The 25,079-nt window shown below is 38.7% G+C and overlaps 1 protein-coding gene across 2 annotated transcripts in view; it reads right to left on the bottom strand.

Moving 5' to 3' along the window:
* Window positions 1-25,079, bottom strand: part of LOC106086192 (frequenin-1) — a 228,447-nt gene that overhangs the window by 80,398 nt on the left and 122,970 nt on the right. The window lies entirely within an intron of this gene.

Raw genomic sequence — 25,079 nt, 5'->3', positions numbered from 1 at the left:
GTAATTTATACTGAAAGCATACAATAATAATTGCTTCTATAGAATATTTTATGCTTAGGCGATTTTCTTTTAGCAGTGATAAATGGATTTTGCTAAAACAGTTTTATTACTTGAAATGTGCCAACAGTTTTTGGTGTTAGTACTATACGCTACACGTAGGGCGAGTCCCAATGGTAATATTTGCTTTAATTTCGAAGCCAGGAAAATGAATGCTGTTGGCGGTGAGAGAAAGAAAGATCTTCACAAAATTGTTCGAATGTGTATTGTGTATATTATGGTTAAACATAATAAATTTACCCCAAGGAATTATTTGAGTGTTATAAAACGGTGCCAGGCACCAGAACTGTCGACCACCACAAAATATAAACCAGCTTTTCCCGCTCTCACTTGCCGTGCAAAATGAAATGCATACCAAACCATAGAACCGCAACATAAAATGTGGGGGTCGAAATTTATGGAACAAATAATAGAACCACCCAAAGTTTTAGTCAGCACACAAATACCAGCATACCCCAATTCTGAAAACATCTTCAATTTGCAGAAGAAACAGAAAAAAAATCCTCATATAAATTATTTACCTATTCGGTGCGAAACAGACTAAGAGTGGTGGAAAGTTTTTTTTTTTTTTTACTGCGAATTTAAAAGGTATTTAAAAAGAAAGCAAATAAATTAGAATATTCAAATGTTGTTCGGGTAAGGATGTCGAGGGGAAGAAACTACTCACTACTCAAATTTTTTTAAAATCTGGTATGTAATGTAACTTCTACGAGGATGCTTTTACGGAAGATATATAAAAAAGAGTAAAAAAGCGTTAAGTTCGACCGGGCCGTATTTTGGATATCCAAAACCTCAGATATATATATAAACCATCTTTCGTCATAATCTGTTGAAAAATGCAAAAAATTAAATATGACAGCTATATCGAAATCCTAACCGATCTGAGCTAAATTGAAGAGGGATGTCGAAGGGTCTAACACAACTCACTGTCCCAAATTTCGGCGAAATCGGACAATAAATGCGTCTTTTATGGGACCACGACTTTAAATCGAGAAATCAGCTCCGATCTGCGAAATCTGGTCCGATCTGCGAAAAGCGTCATAGGCGGACATGCTAACCTCTGCGCTACGGTGGCCTCGGTCGATATGGCAGCTATATCCAAATCTTAACTGATCTGAGCCAAAGTGAAGAGGGATATCGAAGGGCCTAACACAACTCACTATCCCAAATTTCGGCGGAATCGGAAAATAAGTGCAATTTTTATGGGTTCAAAACCTTAAATCGAGAAATCGGGCTAATGGCAAACTGAAAATTTTGCCCATGAACATTCCGCTAAGGAACAAGGGTTAACTTCTCACATATCAATGGATGCAGTCCGATTCAAGTTTTAAGCTCAATGATAAGGGGCCTCCCTTTTATAGCCGAGTTCGAACGGCGTGCTACAGTGCTACACCTCTTTGGAGAGAAGTTTTATATAGCATAGTACCTCACAAATGTTGTCAGCATTCGGAGGGGAAAACCACAGCAAAAAATTTTTTCTGATGGTCTCTCCAGCATTTGAACCCAGGCGCTCAGCGTCATAGGCGGACATGCTTACCTCTGCGCTACGGTGACCTATATGGCAGCTATATGCAAATCGGGACCGATCTAGGCACAAATACACACCGTCCCAAATTTCGGCGACATCGGACAATTAATGCGCCTTTTATGGGCCCAAAACCTTAAATCGAGAGATCGGTCTATATGGCAGCTATATCCAAATCTGTACCCATCTGGTCCAAATTGAAGAAGGATGTCGAATGGCCTAACACAGCCCACTGTCTCAAATTTCAGCAAAATAGGATAATAAATGTGGCTTTTATGGGCCTCAGACCTTAAATCGGCGGATCAGTGTTTATGGGGAGTTTAGTCCGATATAGCCCGTCTTCGAACCTGTCTATGGACAAAAAAATAATCTGTGCAATGTTTCTGCAGAATATTTCTATTTTCAAAGATAGTAGCGTGATTTCAACAGACAGACGGACGGACAGACGGTCGGACATTGCCAGATCCTCTTAGATTTTTACGACGAAAAAGGATATATATTTTTTATAGGATCGGAAATGGATATTTCGATATGTTGCAAATGGAATAATAAAATGAATATACCCGCATCCTTCGGTGATGGGTATAAAAATTGCCCGACCGCGACCGTACTTGGCATTGATGTCTATTCCATGGCTGTTCCAAACTTCTGTGAATTCTGGCGACAAAGGGTTTTTAAGGACTTAGGGCCTTGAATTTGGCGAAAGGTCAAGAGTGTACTGCAACTCACTCTCTTCGAAATTTAAGATAATTCAAGTAAAAATTCTTTGTGCCTAATTTCATGCAAATCGGTTAACGGTTAACAAATAACCATTTTCTCGTGATATTTTTCAATATCGGATGGTTATATATATGAGAGCTACATCCAAATATGCGCCGATTCCAACCGAAACCGTTATGATTAACTCAGATAAGACCATATTTTATACAGGATGCGCCAGAGAAACTTACTTATTTGTAAGGTCAATGGAAACATAAGTATTTCAGTATTTTTTAAAATTCTTTTCTCATTTGAGAATTAATATCCCAATTTTGTTTTTCATGCAATCTTGAAAATGATATTGGGTAAATGGCTACCCACATTGCGCATACACTGCTTAAGTCGATTTTTGAAATTCGTGTCCACTCTTTGTAGCACATCAATCGATATGTTGGTAGTAACGCAGCAGGGAATGTGAAAGTGAGCCTAGTTAATGGGAAAAACTACCACATCTTCAGGCAGGTTGTAAATAAGCATATCACATGCATTTTGACGAGCAACAAAGTCGCGTTCAGTTAATTTTTGTACAACTGCCAATTGTACGGCAACGACAGTTGCCAATTTATAGGGTTGACAGTGGAGTCAGGAATTCCCATAGCAGCCGCGTGTGTGCGAGCCGAACGCTGGGGAGAAGGCACAACTGATTGCATCACTTCTTTTTTTCACATAACCAACACGCAGGGTCCCCTATATATGCGGTGCAATGCATTAGCAGTTAGGCAAGTTAAGGGTTAAAGCGGGGAAAAGGAAAGTAGTGTTTATTGATAATCGTCTTAAATTTATGAACGTCAATGTCGGTTGGAAAGAAATAAGCCGGATTTCGGTTTCTATACAAATGGTTCAGGCGATAAATGAATTTTCTCGGTAATGCATGGATTAGTCGACTGGCCAATCATGCATGATCTGCAGCCAAGCAATTTTTACTCTACTCCAACTCCGACTCCGGGAAGATTACTTTTCTCCGACTCTGGAGACGACTCCGAGCACTTATATTATAGCCACTACCATAGGATAAGGATGTACTAATACTATAATATTCATTCTGTTTGTAACACCTCGAAATATTCGTTTAAGACCCCATAAAGTTTATATATTCTTCATCGTCACGATGTTATGGGTAGATCTAGCCATGTCCGTCCATCCGTCTGTCGAAATCACGGTACGGTTCAAACGCGTAAAGCTAGCCGCTTGAAATTTTGTACAGATACCTAACATCGATATAGATCGTTGGGGATTGAAAATGGGCCACATCGGTTCAGATTTAGATATAGCTCTTATATTAACCGGTCTCACGATTTGACTCCTTAAGCTCCTGAAAGCATGTAGTGTTCTATTCTGTGCCTTGTACGGTCCAAATCGGTCTATAACCTGATATAGATCCACATATAAACCGGTCATCAGCCCATAAAACAGGCAATAATTAACCTATTTCGTGGTGATTTGAAGTGGTGAGTTACTTTAAACTTTCCGACATCCGACCCAAATATGGTTTTGAACGGACTTTATTTAGATATAGCGCCATATAGACAGATTCCACACCGCCAAATCGTCTGCCCACGCCCTTATCTCGGACGGCGTCGACCCGATAGGCATAGAGTTTTTCAAGTTTATGGACGGCGGTAATCTTCCAAAAAGGCCTTAATCTCCTTTTTGCACTGCAAGACTGTTCGTGACCTTACCATACTGGTTGTTACTGTCGTTATGGCCATTTTATTGTCACACTCGATGTCCTCGCTCTAGCATCGCAATACCTCACGCATTCCGTGATCGCCTTTGGTATCATAACGGATCGCCCGGATGTCCGCCTGCAGGACCGTATTACGGTCAGGTTGTTGGTTTTGAGCCGATGTGTGAGAGCATTGGCGGTTGGTTTTCCTGATTTCTTGGAAGACAACTGGCAAAAAATGGATGTGCACCATATAGCTGCATATCATGTTATGGACCGATTTGAACCATACTTGGCACAGTTGTTGGATATCATAACAAAACGCGTCGTGCAAAATTTCATTCCAATCGGATAGGAATTGCGCACTCTAGAGGCTCAAGGATTCAAGACCCAAGATTGGTTTATATGGCAGCTATATCAGGTTATGGACCGATTTGAACCATACTTGGCACAGTTGTTGGATATCATAACAAAACACGTTGTGCCAAAATTCATTCAAATCGGATTAGAATTGCGGCCTATAGAGGCTCAAGAAGCCAAGACCCAAGATCGGTTTATATGACAGCTATATCAGGATCTGGACCGATATGGCCCATTTACAATCCCAACCGACCTACATTAATAAGAAGTATTTGTGCAAAATTTCAAGCGGCACTCCTTCGGAAGTTAGCGAGCTTTCGACAGACAGACGGACGGACGGACATGGCTAGATCGACTTAAAATGTCACGATGATCAAGAATATATATACTTTATGGGGTCTCAGACGAATATTTCCAGTAGTTACAAACAGAATGACGAAATTAGTATACCCCCCATCCTATGGTGGAGGGTATAAAAATAGGGAATAAATAATATTTAGATATATGTATGCATATTTAATCTCTATGTGTCCTGCAAATGCAAATTTGCTCATAAATATTCCATTAAGGAACAAAAATTAAATTTAAAACAATCTCGATGATAAGGGGCCTCTTTTTTATAGCCGAGTATGTACGGCGCGCCGCAATGCGACACCACTTTTGGGCATAGTACCTCACAAACGTCACCAGCATTAGAAGGGGATATCCACCGCTGAAATTTGATTTCCTGATGTTCTCGCCAGTATTCGAAACTAGGTGTTCAGCGTCATAGGCGGACATGCTAACCTCTGCTCTACGGTGGCCTCCATGTGCCTTCTAATAATAAGATTTTGGATTCAAAATTTAATTAAACCAGCTTCAAAAGCATACTACCAATTATTATATAGTAATATATGCCTCTTTTTGCCTTCAGCCTGAATCTTAGTAATTAATAGCTTTAAATTATTTTTAAAGAATTTTTTTTATGGAAATCATTGTTTGTTAATAATAATTTTCTTGTTCCTTAAATAAAATAGTTTACACTTGCTATAAAATTCACTGCTTCTGCAGAAAACTTATTGTTTTGGTTTATTAAAACTCCAATTAAATGGAATTTCTAGTGATTGGTTTCCGAGTTATTGTGCAGTACACCTTCATCACGGCACTACCACACACAGTTTCGTAATTTTGTTGTGCGGTCATAAATTTTTATATAACTTTGGTATTTCCATTTTGCACGTGGCCCTGGCATGAATTTATCACCTGTTTTAAAATATGCTTTAGTTTTTTTTTTTTTTATTTCACTTGGTTAATAAACATTCCAATGGGAATTTTTCGCAATACCTATTTTATTGCGTTTTTAAACAAAAGCCATATGGCATATGGTGATATATGAAATGGAGTATAAATGTTTTAAAAATACATACATCTCGAAACTTTAACTCAGTGGCATAGGTGAGTGACTTAAACTTTAAACAGAGAAATTTTATTGCATTTAACATTGAACTTAAAATTGAATCGAAGAGCACTCAGTTTGAATAGAGGGTGCAGATGTTATATCCGCCCATGCCACTATGGACATACATGAGAAGTTTGTCTATGTTCTTTAATGTAATTTTCATGGGCAAATTTGCGTTGCATTTGCATTGCATTTGCATTACTTGCAAACTTCTCATGCTGCAGTGCAGAAATCAAGTTTGTGTTATTTGGTGCTCCCATGCGTATGATAAATATTATCTTTGAGCCATTGCAATTATAACGTATACGCACCCATGGTTAGTTTCAAACCAATAGATGTACTGGCTTCGCACAAGACTAGCGTAAGCATATGATGTTTATTTTACGAATTATAGTATAAGTCGGAGTTTAAGAGTAAAGAGATGTGCAACGGCTTGAGATTAAGAGTCTTCTCTGCTTATTGGAGCTGAATAGCTTTTATTTCTTTCCATTAGGTTAAGTTGAAATGAGGGTGCAGATATTAATCCGCAACATGCCAATATGGACACACACCTAAGTCAGTAATCGGCTTGTTGTGCGCTCTATCCATTAAGCATCACTCAAGCATGAGTTAAGAAAGCACTAAAGCCACTTACGATGGCAAGGAAGAGTCATGAACTGGGTACTCGCATCATGGAAACTGCGGTGATAATGTCAAAAACTTAGCACTACTACGTATAAGGCATTATTCGCGATAATAAACTGCACAAGGCGGAAAGGAATATCTATGACCATGCTAATATTTTCGACGAGATCAAATGTCGTCTGCAAACTTCAACTTAATCCAACCTTTCATATCATTATACCAGAATTAGGTTGGAATTCCTTCCACCCTGTAGAACTCAATTCTCGTTCAAAAAAGGGTTGTGCAGAACCAGATATAACCACCCCAGATTCATGGTTCATTTTAAGTTTAAGCAAATCTATCCGAATCCATCCCGTTTTTTCGAATCCGAATCCGTTTGATATATTTAATAATTACAATAAAAACGTAAGTATTTCAATTTACTGATTATTTAACTTAAAATATGATTATAGCTATAGTAATACCAAATATGCAGATAATAATGAAGTTTTAACTATGGCGATGATAAAGAAAATATAATAGCTATGGTCATGATCATCAAGTTTTGTTGATGATGGAAATGATGATGATTATTATTATAGCAATAATTACAATAATGAAGTGATGATGTGTGTTTTCTATGATAATGGTACGATGGTAAATGTGAAGAAACGTTGAAAGTAATATTGGGTTGGGAAAAATCATGAGTTTTACCAACTTGGTGTAAGATATATGAGGCATTCACCCGAAAAAGTGACTTAAAAAAAGAGCTCATATTTTTTGGCAACAATATATGTCTTATTTTATGTAAGAACTAAACAAGTAAAAGCGTGCTAAGTTCGGCCGGGCCGAATCTTCTATACCCTCCACCATGGATCGCAATTGTCGAGTTCTTTTCCCGGTATCTCTTCTTAGGCAAAAAAAGAATATAAGAAAAGATTTGCTATGCCATTAGAGCGATATCAAGATATGGTCCGGTTTGGACCACAATTAAATTATATGTTATGTAAAATGTCAGCCAATTCGACATCAAGAAGTAAAATAGAGAGATCGATTAATATGGGAGCTGTATTGGGCTATAGACGGATTCAGACCATAATAAACACGTATGTTAATGGTCATGAGAGAATCCGTCGTGCAAAATTTCAGGCAAATTGAGACCTCTAGAGGCTCAAGAAGTCAAGATCCCAGATAGGTTTATATGACAACTATATCGTGTTATGAACCGATTTGAACCTTATTTGACACAGTTGTTGAAAGTAAGAATAAAATACGTCATGCAAAATTTAAGCCATATCGGATAGGAATTTCGCCCTGTAGAAGCTCAAGAAATCAAGACCCTAGATCTGTTTATATGACAGCTATATCAGGTTATGAACCTATTTGAACCATACTTGGCACAGTTGTTGGACATCATAACAAAGCACGTCGTGCAAAATTTTATTCCAATCGGATAAGAATTGCGCACTCTAGAGGCTCAAGAAGTCAAGACCCAAGATCGGTTTATATGACAGCTATATCAGGTTATTAACCGATCTGAACAATACTTAGCACAATTGTTGAATATCATAACAAAACACGTCTTGCAAAATTTCATTCTAATCGGATAAGAATTGCGCACTCTAGAGGCTCAAGAAGTCAAGACCCAAGATAGGTTTATATGGCAGCTTTATCAAAACATGGACCGGTATGGCCCATTTACAATACCAACCGACCTACACTAATAGGAAGTATTTGTGCAAAATTTCAAGCGGCTAGCTTTACTCCTTCGGAAGTTAGCGTGCTTTCGACAGACAGACAGACGGACGGATGGACGGACGGACGGACAGACGGACGAACATGGCTAGATCGACATAAAATGTCGCGACGATCAAGAATATATATACTTTATGAGGTCACAGACAAATATTTCGAGTAGTTACAAAGAGAATGACGAAATTAGTATACCCCCCCTCCTATGATGAAGGGTATAAAAAGGAGTATGAAATTAGGTCCGTGTGATGTAGGGTTGCCAGAATATCAGAATTCAAACTTTTTAGCAGACAAATTTTCAAACCGTTATAACTGCCAATAGAATACTTTCTGCTTTCTAAGTTTTAAAACTATGTGTTTGCAAATTTGCAAATTTTGACCATGAACATTCCATTAAGAAACAGGGGCAAACTTCTCACATATCAATGAGTGCAGTCCGATTCAAGTTATAGCTCAATGATAAGGGACCGCCTTTTTATAGCCGAGTCTGAACGGAGTGCCGCAGTACAACACCTCTTTTGAAGAGGTTTTTACATGGCATAGTACCTCACAAATGTCTCCAGCATTAGGAGAGGACAACCACCCCTTTTTTATGATGGTCTCCTGAAAAATGTTTATGATGGTCTCGCCAGGATTTGAACCCAGGCGTTCAGCGTCATAGGCGAACATGCTAACCTCTGCGCTACGGTGGCCTCCACAGTAGGGAACGAATCTTATATTAACTTCAATGGCCAATTAACCACCTACGAAATATCACCTAAACCGGAAATATTTACCAATCTGGGACTAAAAAGAAAGGCATTTGGAAGTAGAGTAAAAATTTGCCCATGAACGCAGCAGGGGCAAACTTCTCACACATCAATGAGTGCTTTCCGATTCAAGTTGAGTTTCTCAATGATAAGGGACCTTTTTTGATAGCCGAGACCGAATGGCGTGCCGCAGAATGACGCCTATTTGGAGAGAACTTTACATGATCATGCAAGGCATGGTTCCTCTTAAATGTACTGATGATTGTCGCATAGTCGGCACCGCCCTACTTTGCCTTTCCCTAGTGTATGTATAGATGCATTTTTCACCAAATTTTTTTCTACAACTTCATAAAACTTCATGTCTGTGGGTTTGAAATTTTCTTTGCCACATTGTAAATAACACCGAATTTTCAATGAATTCAATAACCCAATACTTTATTGTTGGTTCATTCGTTTCATTTCATCCATGCAGTTTCACAATAGGTTTCAATTAAAAATGGTTTACCAATCGTTGCACAATGTGTGTTAAGTAATGAACATTCACATACATATACGATGATGACTGTGTGCATGTATGTGTGTCAACCATAAAATATTAAGCACACCATTTATTGCTCAATGTTTTGTTTCATGGCCTTGCAACGACATTATTGCTATATTGATAAAGCTGTGATGTTGTTGTTATTGCAATTTTTGGCACTTTTATACAAATAACCATTAAATATTTCCGTTGCGGCAATGCTGCACTGGAAATGTCATTTTGACATGCTTTGCATATATATTTTAATGCACCACACCCACACACACACACACTCACATGCATGCACAGGAACAATGTGACAATGACACCATATCGCCGTGTTTGTTGGTTAGATAACGCCAACGCTAGTTTTTTTTGCAAATATTGTTTCCAATTATCAAAACCTCATTATAATTTATCACCAAATTTAAATGTTACCACATGTTAAGCAAGAAAAAAAAAAACACTCGAAACATGGCATAGTCATTTATGCAGGTGTCTCTCATTTATTTCGATTTGACAGAATTCTAAATAAGGCTTAGTGATATATGGCAATAAAGAGAGTTATGTGACCTATTCGTTATTATGGACATTACCGGATATCATTTTTCACCAAGGGATTATTATGGATCTAGAAAACAACTGCATGAGAAAATTTACCTAATAATCAAAAATAGCAAATTAGGGAAGGCAAAAATCGGGCAGCGCGGAGTATATAATAAGCTACACCAACCCACTAAACATAAATTGCGTGATATCATTTAATGGACGCTATATCTAAACTTGAACCGATTTCAACAGAGGTGTTCAAATGTGTTAAAAAACAGTCCGTAATAAGTTTCGGGGAAATCCGTGCAATATTAAAAAAAAATAAAAAGGCGTTGAGTTCAGCCGGGCCGAACTTTGGATACCCCCACCTCCGCTATATATATCTGTAAACCACCTTTCGTCACAGTCCGTTGTAAAATGCATAATTTATGCCTCCATAGCAGCTATATCGAAATAGGGTCCGATCTGGACCAAATTCTGCACGGGCATTGAGTAGTCTAATAAGTACAAGTCATTGTTCAATTTTGTATAACAAAATATTGGTCTCTTTGGTAGCCATATCCAAATATAGACCCATTTGAACCATATACGACACGGATGTCGAAAAACCTAATATAGGTCACAAATTTCAGCGAAATCGGATGACAAATGCGCCTTTTATGAGGCCAAGATTTTAAATCGCAAGATCGGTTTATATGGCAGCTATATCAAAATCTGAACCGATCTGAGCCAAATTGAAGAGGGCTGTCGAAGGGCCTAACACAACTCACTGTCCCAAATTTCGGCGAAATCGGATATTTAATGCGCCTTTTATTGCCCCAAAACCTTAAATCGGAGGATCGGTCTATATGGCAGCTATATCCAAATCTAAACCGATCTGAACCATATACTACACGGATGTCGAAGGGCCTAACAGAACTCACTGTCCCACATTTCGGCGAAATCGGATATTTAATGCGCCTTTAATGGGCCCAAAACCTTAAATCGAGAGATCGGTCTATATGATAGCTATATCCAAATCTGGACTGATCTGTGCCAAATTGAAGAAGAATACTAAATAGCCTAACACAACTCACTGTCCCAAATTTCGGCGAAATCGGATATTTAATGCGCCTTTTATGGGCCCAAGACCTTAAATCAAGAGATGGGTCTATATGGCAGCTATATCCAAATCTGGACCGATTTGTGCCATATTGCGAAAAGATATCAAGGGGCTTAACATAACTCACTGTCCCAAATTTCAGCAACATCGGACAATAAATGTGCCTTTTATGGATCCAAAACCTTAAATCGAGAGATCGGTCTATATGATAGCTATATCCAAATCTGGACCGATCGGGACCAAATTCAAGTGGGATATCGACTGGCCTAACACAACACACTGTCCCAAATTTCAACAAAATCGGATAATATATACGTGTTTTATGGGCCTAAGACCCTAAATCGGCGGATCGGGCTATACGAAAGCTATATCCAAATCTGGACCGAACTGGGCCAAATTTAAGTAGGATGTCGGATAATAAATGAGGCTTTTATGGGCCTAAGACCCTTAATCGGCGGATCGGTCTATATGGGGGCTATATCAAGATATGGTCTGATATAGCTCATCTTCGAACTTAACCTGCTTATGGACAAAAAAAGAATCTGTGCAAAGTTTCAGATCAATGTCTCTAGTTTTGAAGACTGTAGCGTGATTTCAACAGACAGACGGACAGACAGACGGACAGACGGACGAACAGACGGACGAACAGATGGACGGACAGACGGACGGACGGACGCTAATAAAAAATATATATCTTATATAGAAAATTCAATTTGTGTTTGTTTGTTTTTTGTTTGTTTGTCGGTCTGTTTGTTTGTTTCCGTATAGATTCAAAAACGGCTAAACCGAATACCTTGAAATTTTCACAGATTGTAAAGTTTGGTCTGGAAGCAAACATGGGCTATATACCCCAAAAGTACTACCCAAAAATAAAAGTGGACCGATCGGGACAGTATCGGATATACATGAAAGGTAATCAAGAGTAGAACACAAGTTTCATAATAAAAGTTTGGTCCAAGTACCTGGAGGGCCCCAGTCCCAAAACCCCTTAAAAAAGGTTTATTTGACGATCATGACAATATGGGACTCGAATGAAAGGTGTTCGTGAGTAGATCACGAAAATGGTCAGGAAGGTTGGAAAAGGCTTTTTAGTTTGTTGATATTGGAAGGGGGTGGACCCTCTCCAGTTACCCCAAAAACACCACTTAAAATCAGAAGTATACCCATCGGGACAATATAGGTATCAAATGAAAGGTATTGGAGAGTAGAATTCGAATATGGTATAAAAATTTGAGTCTAAGTACCCATCGGGCCGCCCCAACCCCAAAACTCCCCAAACAGCCATATTGGACGATCATTTCAATATAGGGCTCAAATAAAAGGTATTCGGGAGAAGATTACGAATCTGCCATACAAAATCACATCGAAGTATAGGGGTTCACCCCACCCCTCAAAAACGCCATTGGATCCATTATGACTATATGATACTTGGCTGAACAGATTATCTTAAAATTTTCATAGATTGTGTACGCTTGTCAGGAAGGAAACATAGGCTATATAATTTTTAGATATCTGGTGAGGGCGGACCCTCCCCTTTACCCCAAAAACGCCACCCATATCCGAAAGTGTTCCGATGGGCACAATAAGGATATCTAATGAAAGGTATTGGAGACCAGAAAACAAATATGGTATTAACATTTGGGTCCATGTAACCATGTAAGCAAATACCCCCAAATTGGCATATTAGCAGACCATGGCTATATGGAACTCAAATGAAGTGTGTTAGGGAATACATTACGAATATGACATACAAATTTGCGTTCAAATCTAGGTGGCGCTTTTCCTCCTAAAGATACCTGAAATGAGTTATTTGACATTTGAGAGTAGAAAACGTATTCGATATCCAATTTTGGAGCCAAGTGTTTTGGGTACGCCCTAAAGCACCCCCTAAACTTAACTTAATTTCCGTAGAGAATAAAGAACGAATTTGATATCTATTTTCAGCGCAAAGTGCCGACTCCCGCCCCAGCCCAAAACACGCTCCAAACGGTTCATATTTATCGGCCATGGCAATATGGGACTCAAAATAAAGGGATTTGGAAGTGCAGCTCGAATTGGATATCCATTTTTAGATCAAAATGTCAATGATAAGGGACCTTTTTTATAGCCGAGTCCAAACGGCGTAAGGAAGAACATTACCACCAGGAACCGAGAAGGGGCAAATTTTCACACATCAATGAGTGCTTTCCGGCAAATTCTCACACATCAGTGAGTGCTTTCCGATTCAAGCTTAAAGTGAATGATAAGTGGCCTTTTTTAATAGCCGAGTCCAAACGGCGTTCCGCAGTGCAACACCTTTTTGGGGAAAATTTTTCAAATGACCATGCATGCCAACATTAAGAGGGGATAAACACAGCTTTGTCCGATGTTCTCGCTAGGATTCGAGCGCGTTCAGCGCCATAGGCTACAATGGCACGAATTCGATATCAGCATTCAGGGTGAAGTGTCCCCACCCTAAAAAGATAGTAGAGAGTTAAAGAAGGCGCAGCGGAGCGGGCCCGGTACAGCTAGTACTTTATAAGGTCGGAAATGGATATTTCGATGTGTTGCAAACGGAATGACAAAATGATCATACCCCCATCCTTCGGTGGTGGGTATAAAAATATACCGCTCTATAAGTGGAAATCATGCCATTCATGTATATGAGAGCAATATCCAAATCTGATCTGATTTTAGAAGAATAATAATGTGTACCAATTTTCCTGAGGACATCATTTTAATGGCCACACATAAGACCTAAAAATGGTTGCATATAAAAAGTCTTGTCAACAAAAACTAGGATGACAAATAAGGTTTATTTAATATTAGTATCCTTTGCAAAATAATCCAATGCAAAGTTTCGTTTTCAGATACAAAGCTATAAAGGCAATACTAAAATGTGAATGAAAAACTTTTCATCTTTAAATGCTAATCTATAAGTTCAGTTAAACGAGGAACAATACAAACATCTTATTTTTGTGTCAAGACAAAAACTTTTTTATTACCCCTTATGTCTAGGTCAATTTATTTTCTGTTGTCCTAAAGGCATAATTTTAACAACGGATGTGTCCTTTTCATACAAATCTTTAGCTTCTCCAACTCCACCCAGTTGATGTAGTTTTTTTCTTTTTTTTATTTTTTTTTTTTTTTTTCCTAAAGCAAAGCAGAATAACAAGCAAAAAAGCTAAAATAGTATTATTTTATGGAAATGACAACATTACATAGCTCCAACTTCTTCCCAAGTAACTAAACATCCACCAGCAGTGGTGGCTATATAGACAATCACAATTTAGCAGCGACATTTTCTTTTGTTATTTCTCCTCAGGATAAAAGAGAGAAAAAGAAGACATATTTCAATGAAAGCGCTTATAGAGAATCTAAGGAAGAACATAACAATTTAGCGAAGGGTATCAGTTTTGTTGAAACTAAAAACTTAGGACAGCTTGACACAATTCAGTGCAAGCTAGTTGACAGAAAAACTAAATCGGGAATAGTTGTATGATTTAGATTAACAAGGATGGATGGAAAGTTGGATAGTTTCAGATATTAGAAAGTCAAATTGTTATAAAAGGACAACATAATGTAGCTTTCAAAGCACTTACAATTTGCATGATTGCTGTATGGGTTGTTGAATGGAAAAGTAAATGGAAGGAATTCATCTTAGGGTTTGACCTAAATACTTAAGAGATTAAAAAACAAGTACAGGGACAAAGAAACTCTACAGAATAATATAGAAATAATAATTTTTTCAAAAAGTAGCCGGTGGTACTTTTACCCAATGTGGCACAGGGTATTATAACTTTGTGAATTGATTTGCAATGCAAAGAAGGAGTCGAGCTAGACCCATTTATAAGTATACCGATCCACTCAGAATCACTTTCTGATTCGATTTAGCCATGTCCGTCTCTCAATGTATTCTTGTAATCAAGTTTCAGGTCGCAATTGTTGTCCGACTGTCATAAAATTAGCCAAAAATAACTTTTTTGTTACAAGGACGAACGCTATTGATTTAAATATAGCACCCATACATAGCTTTTTCCTATATGCCCTTTTAAAGCTGCAGAAGCCACAATTTCGGTCCAATCGTTACAAAATTTGGTATGAAGTGCTTTTATTGACTCCAAATATGTGTGCAAAACTTCATCGAATTCGATTCAGATTTGGCCTTTGGCTGTAAAAGCCAAAAACAGCCCAAAGGCGTTAAATCGCACTATCTAGAAGGCCAAATAACCGGTCGCGAACGTGAAAAAAACTTTCACCGAACTCGCCTCTCAATAAATCTATTGTTACGCTTGCTGTGTGGCAGTGGCACCGTCTTGTTGAGACAACATGCCGTGCAAGTCAAGCTCTTGCATTTTAGCGCTCACCATTCACAGTTACGTTAAGATTCGCATAATCTTTGAAGAAGTACGCTCCAATGATGCCACCAGCCTATAAACCACATTAAACCGTGGCTTTTTCTGGATGCATTGGTAGCTCATACAATGCTTCTAGCTAATCTTCACTCCAAAATCGACAATTCTGGTCATTTACGTACCCCTTGAGCCAAAAATGAACTTCCTCACTCAATGGAAGAAGCGCTCGATGAACTTTCCTATCCGCATTTTGATAATCCGCATTTTGATAATGAAATTCAATCATTTGCAAGCGTTGTTCGTTTGTAAGACGATTCGTGGTTAAATTATAGACCCAACTGAAGATGTTTGACATTGAAACGATACGCGAAACGTGAGGGTGCTTTTAAACCAGTGTTTTCAAAAAGATAATAGCCAAAAAATCACCCTTTATTTTAATGGAATAAAAGAAACATATCTTTATATAATTTTAATACATTTCCAAGTCCACCAGAGGATAGGAAAAATCCAAAACCAGTAAAAACCTATTAAGTACGGCGGTGCCCAACTTTGGATACCCACCACCATGGATATGTTCATCGTCTTATTTTATTACAACTCCATTACCATGTTTATAGTTATATCCAACAGATGTATTGTCCAATTTCGCTGAAACTGTGACTAGTATAAAAGTTCTCGACATCAGAATCAAAAATGATGCACAAAAGCTTATAGGGTCTGCACCATTGTTGATACAGGTGAACTTTTATTCAAGTCACAGTTTCAGCTAAATCGGACAATACTTCCGTTTTTTTTTTTTGTAGGATTAAGACCCTAAATTGGAAGAACTGTCTATATGGCAGTTATATTTAAATGTGTTCCGATCTGGACTATATTCTGGTCGATTTAAGGGAGGCTTAAAACAACTCACTGCTTCAAATGATAACGAAATCGGATTAGAAATGCGTCTGTTACGGATTTTAGACCTCCAGTCGGTAGATCAGTCGGCAGCTGCAGTACAGCAGCGGCAGTACAAATCAATTTGTGTTTGTTTGTTTGTTTGTTCCGTATGGACTCCCATAGGCTATATAATTTTTTGATATCGGAAGGGGGTCGGACCCTCCCCCTTATGCCAAAAACTCCACCCCAAATCGAAATGGGATCGATCGGGACAACATAGGAATCAAATGTAAGGTATTGGAGAATAGAATATGGTATTAAAATTTGAGTATGAAAACCATTAAAACCAAACCTCAAAACTGCCCCAAACAGACAGGACGTTCATTTCAATATGGGGTTCATCTGAAAGGTACTCCGAAGTAGATTACGAAATCAGTTTGAAGTATCGGGGGTCATCCCAACCTCCAAAAACGGCCCCAAATGGGCATATGACCCATCATGACAAAATGGGACTCGGTTTGTTTGTTTGTACCGTAGAATCAAAAACGGCTGCACCGATTTTGGTAAAATTTTACCAGATTGTGTAGGTTTTCTTGAATGTAAATATAGGCTATATAATTTTTAGATATTGGATGGGGGCGTACCCTTCCCCTTTTCCCAAAAACGTCACTCAAAACCAAAAGTGGACTGATAGGCGCAATATGGGTATGAAATGAAAGGTATTGGAGACTAGAATACGACTATTGTATTAAAATTTGGGGAAAGTACCCAGCGGGACGCCCCAACCCCACAACTCCCCTAAAAAGGTATATTCGACGTTCCCATCAATGTGGGACTCAAATGAAAAGTTTTCGGCAGTAGATTAGAAATATGTTTAAAAAAATTAGGTCCTAGTAATGGGATGTCGCCCCACCCCCAAATACCCCCGAATGGGCATATCAGCCGAACATGGCTATAGGGGATTGAAATGAAAGATATTTGGGAATAGATTACAAATATGAAATTAAAATTTACGTTCAAGTCTAGGTAGCGCTTTTCCTCCTAAAAATACGTCGAATAGGTATATTGACCCATTATGGAAATAAGGGACTGAAATGAAAGATATTTGAGAGTAGAAAATTAATATGATATCCAATTTCGAAGCCAAGTGTTAAGGGATACGCCCCAAAGCATTCCCTAAACTGAACTAGATTTCCGACTATGGGAATATGGAGCTCAAATCAACGGTATTTTGAAGTAAAGAACGATATTGATATCTATCTTCAGGCCAAAGTGCCGGTGGCCGCCCTAGCCCCGAAATACCCTCCAAACGGTTCATATTTGCCGACAATGGCAATATGGGACTCAATTTAAAGGTATAAGGGAGTGGTTCAAGAATTTATCATCCATATTTGAGTCGAAAAGTCTCCCTTAAAAAGCATTTCTCATTACCCAAATTTTCAAAATACCAGATACGTTCGATACTTTTTATACCCACCACCGAAGGATGGGGGTATATTCATTTTGCCATTCCGTTTGCAACACATCGAAATATCCATTTCCGACCCTATAAAGTATATATATTCTTGATCAGCGTAAAAATCTAAGACGATCTAGCCATGTCCGTCCGTCTGTCCGTCTGTCTGTTGAAATCACGCTACAGTCTTTAAAAATAGAGATATTGAGCTGAAATTTTGCACAGATTCTTTTTTTGTCCATAAGCAGGTTAAGTTCGAAGATGGGCTATATCGGACTATATCTTGATATAGCCCCCATATAGACCGATCCGCCGATTTAGGGTCTTAGGCCCATAAAAGCCACATTTATTATCCGATTTTGTTGAAATTTGGGACAGTGAGTTGTGTTAGGCCCTTCGACATCCTTTGTCAATTTGGCTCAGATCGGTTCAGATTTGGATATAGCTGCCATATAGACCGATCCTCCGATTTAGGGTCTGAGGCCCATAAAAGCCATATTTATGGTCCGATTTCGCTAAAATTTGGGACAGTGAGATGTCTTAGGCCCTTCGACATCTTTCTTGAATTTGGTCCAGATCGGTTCAGATTTGGATATAGCTGCCATATAGACCGATCCTCCGGTTTAGGGTCTTAGGCCCACAAAAGCCACAATTATTATCCGATTTTGATGAAATTCGGGGCAGTGAATTGTGTAAGGCCCATCGACATCCTTCGTTAATTTGGCTCAGATCGGTCCAGATTTGGATATAGCTGCCATATAGATCGATCCTCCGATTTATGGTGTAAGGCCCATAATAGCCACATTCATTATCCGATTTTGCTGAAATTTGGGACAGTGAGATGTGTTCGGCCCTTTGACATATTTCTTCAATTTGGTCCAGATCGGTTCAAATTTGGAAATAGCTGCCATATAGACCGATTTCTTGATTTATGGTTTTGGGCCCATAAAATGCTCATTTATTGTCCGATGTCCCCGAAATATGGAACAGTGAGTTAAGTTAAGCCCCTCGACATATTCCTGGAATATGGCACATATCGGTTCAGATTTTGATATAGCTTCCATACAGACCGATATCTAGGTTTTAGGTTTTGGGGCCATAAAAGACGCATTTATTGTCCGATGTCGCTGAAATTTGAGACAGTGGGTTTGGTTAGGCTCTTCGACGTCCTTCTTCAATTTTGCCCAGATCGGTCCAGATTTGAATATAGCTGCCATATAGACCGATCTCTCGATTTAAGGTTTAGGGCCCATAAAAGAGGCATTTATTGTCCGATTTCGCCGAAATTTGGGACAGTGCTTAGTGTTAGGCTCTTCGACATGTTTATGCAACTTGGCCCAAATCGGTCCAGATTTGGATATAGCTGCCATGTAGACCGATATCACGATTTAAAGTCTTGGCCCCTTAAAAGGCGCATTTATAATCCGATTTCACTCAAATTTGACACAGTGACCTATGTTCGGCTTTTCGACATCCGTGTCGTATATAGTTCAGATCGGTATGAGGTATATGAGTATAAGGTACGAATTTTGATGAAAGGTGGTTTACATATATACCCGAGGTGGTGGGTATCCAAAGTTCGGCCCGGCCGAACTTAACGCCTTTTTACTTGTTTTACATTCTCAAAGTCATCACAAAGAAAACATGATTTCTATAGTTGGGGTCGTGTGGCGCAGGGACCGCCCAAAACCCGCCAAATGGATTAATAGACCAATCACGACAATATAGAGCCATGTGTATGGGGGGCCGCCACACCCCCAGCACCTCCCTATTATATAAAAACAATTTGAGGTGAACATTTATTGATTTTCGGGAAATTGGTATTCATTTTCGGGACAAAAACGCCACCATCAACCATAACTTTTTTACCGACCATGCCATTATGGGACTCATATGAAATGTTTTTGAAAGTAGAGCACGAACTATAGTGACCCAGCGACCAACCCCGAAATATTCCCTTAACCGGAAATATTTACCAATATGGTAATATAGGACTCAAAAGAAAGGTATTTGGGAGTAGAGTAAAAATTTTCTTTTGTCTTCAAATTTAAAAAAAAAAAAATTACAATTCGGCTGCAAAATAAGTCAATCGAGTTTCAGGTTAAAATTTGGGATTAATTTCATATAATATAAGGGGCAAAATTTTGAGTCCTTATTTCATTTGGGTTTGAGGTATTCAGGAATATACAACGACTGGATGACTTTGTGCATACATCTTTCCTGGCGCTGCAGTGTACCTTTTTGGCCCAGTTGTTGCTTAATTGTAATTTCGTAGATGTCGAGTCTATTTTGGCACTGCATTGTCCCTTTTTGGGCTAATTGTTATTTCGTGGCTGTCGAGTCTCTTCTGGCTTTCGCTATCATCTTAACTAGCCCCAAAATTAATCGCTAGAGTTACTTCAGGCTCTACAGGGTCCCTTTCTGGCCATCGTGCAAATTCAGCGTACATCTCTAGTTTTTTTTTTTGGTTAACAACGAGTAAAAGATATGTCACAGTAGCCAGAAATTAATTTTATCTGCACCAAATTTGGTGCTGTTTGTCCCTATGGATACCTACCACCAATCCATTAGGGGATATCCGGATCTTGAGAAATATCAGTATCGTGGAATTTTCGGCTTAGATATATTCGGTAATTTTTTCTTAAGAATTAAAACGCAGAAAATGTCGATCACTGGCTAAAAGGTATGTCCATAGTGTATCGGCTTCTGGTGGGAATCGAATCCATCCACCCCCGCAATGGTAATCCAAGCACGTTTCCAACTCAACTACCGGGAACTAGACAGTCTATACATATCACTTCGTTGCTCAAGAAAATTGCTTCGAAATACTTAAGATCTCTATTTTCTATTGAAAGAAATATTGCAATTTATATAACACCTTTGCATTTAAATTAATCAATTTCTTTATTAGAATACATTTAAAGCTACTTAACGCCTTCTTCACTCACTTCACACCATTTCTAGATTTTTTAATGCTAGCTATAAATTGGTTTTTATCACGTCTAGCCAAAATTGCTAACGAATAAAAGAAACCCCTTACGAAAAAAAAAAAACTAAACGTTCATGGCCATTCATTTAAATATGCCTACAGACACACACACATACAAACATACACACACACACACTAACTCACCCCTTCGAACATTTGCAATATTAACAGCAAACCAATTTTTGGCAAATGTTTGCCAACGAAAACTTTGCAGCCAAAAACAAAAATCTCCAAAATGTCGCGAAATTCAAGTTCAAGGATTTTCATTTTGTTTGATGTAGGTTAGCAAATGTAAATTAGAAAATTTCGGATTCCATTTTGTACAAGCTTTGCCTGCCCTATGGCTCCACCCCTTCGATATGCAGATTGTGTGTTGAAACAAGCGGAAAAGGCGCCATTAAGTGTTGGCCCGTTTCTCGCATTATTGTTTTTTGGGGCGTTCGAAATGGATTTGCTGGCTGCTACGAAAACATTTAAGTGGATCAAAGTACAAGAATTTATCAAGATTCAAGAAGCGTTAAAATTAAATAATGATTGCATTTAGTTTTTGGCAGTAGTTAAAAAGGAGGAAATAAGTTTCATACTTATAGGCAGTGGATTAAGAGGATATGAAGGACATTTATTGTTTAGGAAATATGTGCCTAAAGTGAAGGCAATATTGGGAGATGTTGAGGAAACAGTGATGTGATGAAATTTTTCTCCAAGGACACAATTCAAGATAAAATTTTATTGAAATTTTTTTTAAAAATATATTCAATTAATGGGGGTCTTTGGGATGCTGAAAACCAAGCAACGGTTCTGTTTAGTTTTAACTTGGCAAAATTCAGGCTTATCTTGGTCTTTCTTTATGTCAAATGTCGACACAAATCTCCACGGGGTGTCACCTGAGTAGCTACCTTTAACATCCGTTAAAGATAGTGAGCTAAAATGTGCCACGAGTTCATCTGCAGAAGGATAAAAGGATGTGTTGGTGCGTCGAAAACTTGAAGAGGTTACTATCAAAAAAAAAAAAAAAAACGATGAAGATTGCAAACGGATGCCCACTATGTTGACGAAACCCGTAAACGTTTTAAGGACCATGATTTGCGTATCTGCACTAGGAATGTCCAGACTCTTTATAGAGAAGGTGCAGTATACCGACTGGCGGAAGTATTGGTACAAGGCAGATATTACCATTGTAAAGGAAGTCCGATGGACCGGAAATGCTGTCACAGCAACACGAAGCGGTGAAAAACTACATTTCAGCTGCCATGAAACAAGGCACGAATTTGACTGTGGATTTGTGGTTAGTCGGAAACTGAAACACTTTGTCTGCTGGTTTACTTCGGTGGAAGAGAGGCTAGCCACAATCCGCATAAAAGCCAAATTCTTCGACATCACCCTTATTTGAGCCCATGCCCCGTCGGAAAGCAAGGACGGGGCATGGGCACAAGGATATTTTCTACGACCGCCTCGAGAGAGAATACGACAGCTGCCCCGCCCATGATATTAAAATCGTTCTTGAAGATTTTTGTCGGAAAATAGGGAAGGAAAATATCTTTGGCAGTCGGAAAATTTTGCCTACACGAAGAAACTTCCGATAACAAATTGAACAAGAAGAAGAACAAGAATCCAACATCGAAGGATGTTGGATTCTCGAAGCCAAGAATTTGGCATACATGGCAACTTTGCATACAGCAGCAACGCGCCTTGCGAAAGACAGGTATCGGGAGAAAAGGAGAGAGAAGAAAGTCTCTTCCTCAAGAAGAAGAAGAAAATGGAAAGACGTGAGTGTGAGCGAATCGAGATGTTCAGGAGCCAAAGTGAAGTCCCAAAATTTTACCCAAAAACTAAACATCAAACCGATGGCTTTGGTACAGGCAGAGACAAAAAAGGAAATCTGATAACTCATGCAGATAAGATGTTGAGGATATGGAAAAAAACACTTTTTCCAGCTGCTGGTATTCGATGATGATTACCACGAGTATACCACAGAACCAATCCCTGGTGATGGCTGTATGCCCCCTAGTCTGAACGAAGTTCACGTAATAGTAACCCGCCTGAAAAACAATAAGACAGCAGGAGTCGATGGGTTGCCGGCTGAACCATCTTAGACCTGAGAACTAGACCGGCTGAACTGTCTTAGACCGATAAGGCGTATGCATCAGCTCGTCTGCACAATTTGAGTAGAAGAAGATGATTTGAAACAGAGAACAGGTTGCTGAAGAGATGATTCGTATCATGCCCTCATTATTCGTTGACATTTTGTTGTGGTGCGAAAAATGGAGTTGAAATTTTAGATAAAATTAAAACACCCTTACAACTCCCAACAGTACCGTCCAAAATCAAATGTGGACCGATATGGACAATACGGAACTCAAATGAAAGGTATTTGAATATTAATATTGTACGAATAGTACGTATATTATATTAATTGGGTCCAAGTATGTAGGGCGCCGGCCCAAAACTGCTTCAAACTTAAGTTCGCACCCAAATAGGCATTTTGGGCGATCATGCCAATATGGGAGTCAAATGAAAGGTATTTAGGGGTCGACTTTGAATATGACATTTAAAATGAGGTCCAAGAAATGGGGGGCCGCCTCAACCCCCTCAAACAATCCCCAAATCGTAATATTAGCTGATCATGCCTATATGAGGTTCAAATGAAAGCGTGGTTTTAGACCTGGTAAATCCACCATAGACCAGATATTTGGACTACGCCATATCCTGGAAAAGACCCGAGAGCGATTTAGGCGGCCTAAATCACCATATTGACCGATTCGAATAGAACTTGGCACTGAGGTTGTAAGTCATAAGAAAGGTTTTTTGGCTAAATTTCAGCCAACTTAGGTGAAATTTAGGCTTCTAAGGGCTAAAGAAGTCAAATTCAGGGATCGTTTTATTTGGGGCTATATCTATGTATAGACCGATTCGAATCATAATCATGTTGGAAGTCATAACACAAAATTTTGTTCCAAATTTCAGCCAAATCGCTTGAAAAATGAGGCTTCTAAGGGCTTAAGTAGTCAAATTCTAGGATCGGTTTATATGGGGTCTATATTTGTTTATAGACCGATTCCGATCATACTTGGCATGGATGTTGGAAGTTACAACTCAAGTCTTTGTACAAAATTTCAGCTTTGGGTTGCCCAAAAAGTAATTGCGGATTTTTTAAAAGAAAGTAAATGCATTTTTAATAAAACTTAGAATGAACTTTAATCAAATATACTTTTTTTCTAAAGCAAGCTAAAAGTAACAGCTGATAACTGACAGAAAAAAGAATGCAATTACAGAGTCACAAGCTGTGAAAAAATTTGTCAACGCCGACTATATGAAAATCCGCAATTACTTTTTGGCAACCGAATAAATCGAATGAAAATTGAGGCTTCTAAGGGCTCAGGAAGTCAAATCCGGGGATCGGTTTATATGGGGGCTATATCTGTTTATAAATCGATTCCGATTATACTTGGCATGGATGTTGAAGTCGTAACTTTGTTCTGAATTTTAGCCAAATTGGATGAAATTTGTGGCCTCTAAGGGCTCAAGAAGCCAAATCGCGGCATCGTTTATATGGGGGCCATATCCAAGTCGGAATCGATATGGCCCATTTGCAATCCCCAACGACCTACATCGATAGTAAGTATCTGTAAAAAATTTCAAACAGCTAGATTTACGCGTTCTACCGCTATCGTGATTTCGACGGAAGGATGGACGGACATGGCTAGATCGACTCAGAATGTCGAGACTTTGTGGGGTCGCAGATCAATATTTCAAGGTTCAACAAGCGGAATGGCTAGATTTATATACTCTCATCCTTTAGTGGTGGGTATAATAATGTTTAATTAAATTTTGTCAAAGGCAAATTTTAATCAAATTCTTCTAAGAAATTTCAAATTTTTTACGAATTTTTCCAAAGGCAAAATTTTCATGAAATGTTGTTTAGGAACAAAACAATCAAAAGCGATTTAAGTTCGGCCGCGCCAAATCTTTTATACAATCCACCATCGATTGCATGGTACAAAATCTTTGAAATACTTCGTCAAATATATAGGAGACATAGCAAGTTATTCCTGTCATGGTTGTTAAAACTTTTAAAGATACCACGTTCAAAAATTCAGTGAAATCAGATGGGGATTGCACCTTCAAAAGGCTTGCGAAGTCAATTCGGATAGTCGGTTTATATGGGGGCTATATAAGGTTATAAACCAATTTCGATCATGCTTAACGTGGATATTGAAAATCGAAAGTAAACTCTACGTTCAAAACGTCAGGCCAATCGGATAATAATTGCGCCCACAAGCTAAAGATGACAGATCGAGAGATCTTTTTGTGTGGAAGCTTCATAAGATTCTAGACCGATAT

Source organism: Stomoxys calcitrans, chromosome 4 (assembly GCF_963082655.1).
Source record: "Stomoxys calcitrans chromosome 4, idStoCalc2.1, whole genome shotgun sequence".
NCBI classification, from domain to species: Eukaryota; Metazoa; Arthropoda; class Insecta; order Diptera; family Muscidae; genus Stomoxys; species Stomoxys calcitrans.
The sequence above is the reverse complement of the archived record's forward strand: the minus strand, read 5'-3'. Positions and strand labels throughout refer to the sequence as shown.